General features: G+C 47.9%; 1 protein-coding gene across 1 annotated transcript in view; it reads left to right on the forward strand.

Annotated features, from left to right (window-relative positions):
• Positions 1 to 6000, forward strand: part of LOC107108206 (cytosolic phospholipase A2 epsilon-like) — an 81922-nt gene that overhangs the window by 17483 nt on the left and 58439 nt on the right. The gene's annotated exons all lie outside the window — the stretch shown is intronic.

Here is a 6000-nt window from a genome sequence, read left to right on the forward strand (position 1 = left end):
TTGTTGCTGAATCACACTGGTTGCTCATATTTAACTTACGGTCCACCCATACCCCAAGATCTTGTTCACACACACACTGCTACCCAGAAGCGTATCCCCCATCCAGTATGTGTGTTCCTCAAAAGAATACCATAAGCCTCAATAAGAATACAATTCATACAATATTTCAAAATTAGGACCTTATGTAGGATTGCCAGACCCCCTGGTTTGGCAGGGGTTACCCGCTTTTGGGGCAGTTCTACCTGCTGCCTGGCCAGCTGGCCAGTCCCCACCCCCAAGCCCCAACACCCGCAGCCACCCCTGTCCCTCTTGAGAGGAGGGAGAGGGGTGGCTGCGGACTGCGGGCCTAATCTCCAAGCAGCATTGCCCTCAGCTGTGGGCACTTAAAGGGACCCCTTTAAGTGCATGCAGCCGGTGGGATAGGTATCCACACGCCTGATCTCTGAGCAGCAATGCTGCTTGGAGATCGGGTGAGCAAGGCCCTCAGAGCAAGGCCCTCAGAGTCCCTTTAAGTGCTCACAGCCGGTGGGACTGTCCCCACGGGGGCAGGGCTTAGAGTCAGGATGTCCCCAATGCCACTCCGAGATTGGGCATGTGGGGCGCTCGGCTGCGGGCACTTAAAGGGACTCCTTTAAGTGCTCACAGCCAGTGGGACTGTCCCCGCAGGGGCGGGGCTTGGAGCCAGGATGTCCCCAATGTGATGTCATCATGTTGGGAACACCCTGCCCCCTCCGGGAACACCTCTGGGAACTAAAGTCCCCTGCTGGGGATGAAGATGGGCTTGGCAACTGTAACCTTATGCGACCCTAAAGCAGACACATTTTGGCCTACTGGCCTTTTTCAGTGGTCAAACATAAATGTTATGTTCTGATATCAGCAATATGGAGCCAGTGTAACATACTATTATGTTACACTGGCTCCATATTGTTTTTAAAATTGATTCTTTTGGACCACACTAGGAAGGTACATAATTGTAAGACCATTTGAATTACATGTATCAGATTTTGATATAAGGTGATACCCTGTGAGACCTATAAAGTACATCCTTGCTTTGAGTGACTGATATCTATCAGAACATAATTCTCACTTGGTCCTATATTGTCTTATATTATTATTACAATAATTGAGCCTATGTGTAATGTTTATGCTTGTTCTAATTTTGAAATATTGTACGAACGGTATTCTTATTGAGGCTATATTTGGGCCTGTAATTGCTTTTAAACCAATTTGTAATAAATACATGTATTTTTGTATAATTTGCATTATTTATAGATTGATGTTTTATTAAAATTAATATTGGGCCCCTTCAAATTCTTAAAGAGAGCAATCATGTCTCCCCTCAACCTCCTCTTCTCCAGACTGAACATTCCCAAGTCCTTCAGCCTTTGCTCATAGGGTTTGGTCTCCAGGCCCCCATCCTGTCACAGTATAATATTTTGGCTGTTTGCTCAGCCCAGGAACTTGAGGGAAGGAATGGGAGCCCCCTTTAACTTATACAACTTAGATGGCACTTGAGAAGTTTTTATATTCCAAATTTACAAAATATTTTTTCAACATAGAGGGGAAAGATCAGGAGAAACCAAGGGGCGAAATTTCTGAGGTAACTCAATATAGATAATGTTGAGGTAAAATCAGTACATGCCCAGACTTTAGTTCTTATATTTCAGGCTAATGAGAATATCTTCAGCTATTCACAGTTCCTTAAAATTTTTATGTCGAGAGGCTTTTGTTGTAGTTTCCCCAAACACTCTAGTACACTTTCTTTGAGTATTCTCTGACTCTTTTGGTTTCCAGAAGGCTGGTATACTCTTTTCACTACCCGAACCCCTTCTCCTGAAACACCAGTACTCGTCTTGAGTTTTTAACTGACTCTTAAGGTCTCTAAAGGCAGTTTCTAACCACACCAGACTAGGGATCTCTCCACTCTTCAGAGCTAACTCCCAGTTTGACTGGGTAGGGAAATTCTCCTCTCACTGGAAGATCTATCCTCTTTCCTTGGCCTGAATCGGAGTCTCTGTCTAGCTACCCACTCGTCCTTGCCAAGTTTCCCCAGTTTACAAAAACAACAAAGGACAACGGAGTGCGAGAGCTGCTGTAACCAAAAACACTAAACTGCATCTCTATGGCTGTGGTCACACGGCAAGCTTCTTGCGATTTATTCCCATGATAAATTTGATCTGGGAATATTTTTTTCGGATAGGGATGACCACACATCCCTCCCCAAACCGCTTGCATTGTGGGATGAGGCTTCATGCACCGTCCAGATAGCCATGAGATTTTTTTTTTAAAAAATTGCTTTATGCATGCACACATGAACACAGCTGAATTACTGCCCCCAGTTGGCCACACACACAAACAAAGGCAGGAGTTGCAAAGAAATGGCGAGAAGAAGGAAGCTTTGCTTGGGCCTCGGCCAGAATTGCGGAGCCAAGGCAAACAAGCTTTTATGTAGCTTCTCCCAACCGACCCGTCATCCTTCTCCCCCTCCCCACCTCCAATACAAACACTGGAGAATGCCTCCTTCCCATTTGCCTACCGGAGGCTTGTTGTCTTTTCCACCAGCCTCCACTCTCAAAGGGGAGGGGAGAAGCCCAAAAGGACGGGCAAAAACTGCCATTCGAGCAGCTGCAGCCTCAGGTGTGGTGCCGTCCGTAGCAACAGTTCATATAACAGGCACACACACACACAAATGCAGGCAGGCACTACCTCACTCTCAGTTCTCTCTCTTCTCTCTCAGTCCGTCCAGAAATTTACTGCAGTTGTGAAAGGACCAGCCATTTCCACCATCCAGCCCCCCCTTTCTTTTGCTGATCAGAGAGAAGGGAGAGCAGACTGTGAGGAGGGGACAGACGGGAAAGATCAGAGGCTGGTAGCATGGAGCCAAGGAGTGGGGGCATGCCTTGCAAACAACAGGCGAATTGGAGGGGGGGATGTGTGCTTGGATGTTTAAACAAAGAATTCAATCATTGCTCAAGTGCTCAAAGCCGGAAGCATTAAAAACAACAACACCTCATCACGCGAAGAACGGTCAGACGACCCTAATTGCGATTAGGGGGCTGTCCAGATGGGCAAAATTGCAGGTTCAAAGTGGAAACACCCAGAAAATACTCATTTTCCCGGGTGTAGGAAAATGCGGGAGACAAGCGGGAGCATTGCGCGAGTGAGCCTGCTTCGGGGCGGGAGGCGGATTGGCCTATCTGATCAGCAAATTTAAATGCGAGAGAGAACAGTGGCGAACCCCGGTCAAAAGGACCATGTGAACTACGCAAAAGGCTCCCAAATCCTATATAGTAAGAATATAAAAGTTCTACCAATAAGAATTAACAAATATTGCTCTATTGAAAACAGTACAACACTGTAATCTGTCACGATTGTGCTGGCGGGCCAGGCAGGGCACGGAAAGTCCAAAACACAGTCCAAGGTCAGGGAACCAGATAAGACAGAATAAGGTGAGCAGAGTCCAAAATACCAAGTCAAAACACAGTCTAGGGTTACCGGAATTGCAAGCAGAGTTCAGAAGCCAAAAGTAGTTTGTCAAAAGTCAGTATACACAGTCCGAAGTCAGGGAGCCGGGGAAACAATGTCATGCAAGCCAAAGTCAGGAGCAGGGAAGTCAGAATGAAAATCAGGAGACAGGAACGTAGGATCTGGGGTGCAGCGATTCGTCTATGTGATTAGTTGCCAGCATGAGTTGGGAATCTGAGAGAGCCACCTAAAAAGCCCATTCCGCTTGTTAGCCAATTACCGGCCGCTAACAGGGTCCTGGCTCCGGTCAGTACTCTGGGCTTGGAGGATGCCGATGTCGCATGCGCGCCTCCTTACGCCAGGTTGCCATGTCCCATCGCCTCTGATCGCGGAAACGAGCCACCGGTGGGGGGGAATCAGGAGCCGTGCTGCTTGTGCTTGTCTCTGCCGGCGCGGCTCCAGGTGTAAACTCTCCTGGTAGCTGGTGCTCATCCTCTGCAAGACTTAGTTCTGGTGATTCAAGGGGTGCAGGGAGCTCACCCTCGGACGTTGAGGGTGCAGAATTCCCGGGGTCAGGGTCTAAGGGGTCGGGCTGCACTGCGGGCATGACATAATCAAATACAAAGTCAGTACAAATGAACTCACCAAATTTACAAAAGTACAGTTGCCAAATGACCAAATAGTGTGTAATTGAGCAAAATCAAACTAACCAATAGCTGAGACATCCTATAAAATTAGGAACACTAACATTAAAAGTTTACAATAACAGCAAGGAACAATTACATCCAGAGATAACAGTAACAGCGATACAAGGTCCTGGTATAGTTTCCTTGTTTCCATAAGAGTTCTTCTTCAGTCGCTGTGAAACATAATTTAAAGAAGAACTCTATAACAATTACCATACCCAGTCTTTCTCCCCATTAGGGACCCAAAGCTGCATTGTTCTCCTGTCATCCATTTTATCCTCACAACAACCCTGTGAAGTAGGTGAGGCTGACAGTGGGTCACCCTGCAACTTTCTATGGTGGATTGGGGATCTGACTATTAGAGACACATGACAGGTTGCTTAAAAGCTCTCTTATTACATGTTGCCAATCTAGGGTTGCCAGGTCTTACCTAGCAGCCGACAGGGGTCCCTCTCTTGCTCTGGGAGTGCTCTGGCACACGTGCCACAATGATGTCATCCAGAAGTAACATCATTGTGTAGGGCACGTTGTGGGGGTGTGCTCTATTGTGTGAGAGAAAACTCTATGGTAACCATAGATGGACAGACAGGCTGTTGCCATGCAGCTGCTTTATGGAACGTTTTTAAAGACTCTGAAATATGGCTACAAAGCTGGACTGTGGAATAAGTCAGTCAAGGATATGGACTAAAATGGTAGCCATGAGACAGTGCCATTCTACTGGACTGAAGGCATGTGCCCAGCCAAGGGGAACATTGTACTGAAGCAGTGTGCCAAGCCAGACGTGGACTCATGGACTACCAGATGCCTCTTGCTCCTGGACCTCTGCAGCCATATGCCAGAAGGCAAGCCAGCCACCCTGAAACCTCAACATATGGAACCAGCAGCCCGTCACTAAGAGAAGCTATGCTCTGCGAAGAGAACCAGGATATTCCTGCACAGACACCATGAAAAGCTCTCTTTTCCATCATGCAGGCATTCCCCCCCACCTTTGCATATTAACATCATTCGGTGAAGCACGTACTCCTTCTCAGCCTAAACAAAAGAATTTACTTCATGATGGGATTAACGGGCAGTCACGTTGCCTCACGCTGCCCATCAAGATAACACAACCGTTGGCTCCCGCGAATGGCGGACGCATCCTCGGGTCGCTCCCGAGGGCGTCTCGCCCGCCCGCGGTGGAGGAGGGAATCCGCGCAAACGGAGACCCGAACGAGCACCTCAGGAAGAGAGGAGCTCGGATCCGGGGCGCTTTAGGGCGTACTAGGGGGGAGTCTCTCTTTCAGCCGAGAGGGTCGGAGCCCGAGGCCCCCGCCATGCCCTGCCCCAATGGACCTTGCTGCGTGAGCGACCCCGTTTTACGGGGTTTAGCGGAGCCACCAGACGTCACCGAGTGATAAAGCGACCATCCGAAAAAATGGAAAAAGAAAAGATCGGCTTAACTGTGAGTTGTCAAAATGCAGAGAAAAAGAACTAAAAGCGCTTCCCCCCCCCCAGCGAAAAAGACGAGGAGGTTGATCCTCTAACTTCATAAGCGAGAAAGTAAAGGAGGGGGGAAATGGACTGAGCGGATAGTAGTGATTTCCTTTGATGTATTTGAAATGAAGCATGAAAAAGTTTTGTTTCTCTGGAGCGCGCTTTAAGAACTTTATTAAAAGTAAACAAAAAGACAAGATGTCGGAGCTGGGTAAAGACAAGCAGAGAAGAAGGGAGGAACTTCCGATCTGGGCGTTTGCTTATGGGTGAGAGCCGGCCGTTTACTGCCTGGACTGTTTATTGTTGTGAATCTGACGGGGAATTGTGAAAGGAGAAAAGTTGATCTGTGACAGCGAGAAAGTGCCTGGCAAGCGCT

This window comes from Gekko japonicus, unplaced genomic scaffold, assembly GCF_001447785.1.
Source record: "Gekko japonicus isolate JY-2015 unplaced genomic scaffold, Gekko_japonicus_V1.1 scaffold1710, whole genome shotgun sequence".
NCBI classification, from domain to species: Eukaryota; Metazoa; Chordata; class Lepidosauria; order Squamata; family Gekkonidae; genus Gekko; species Gekko japonicus.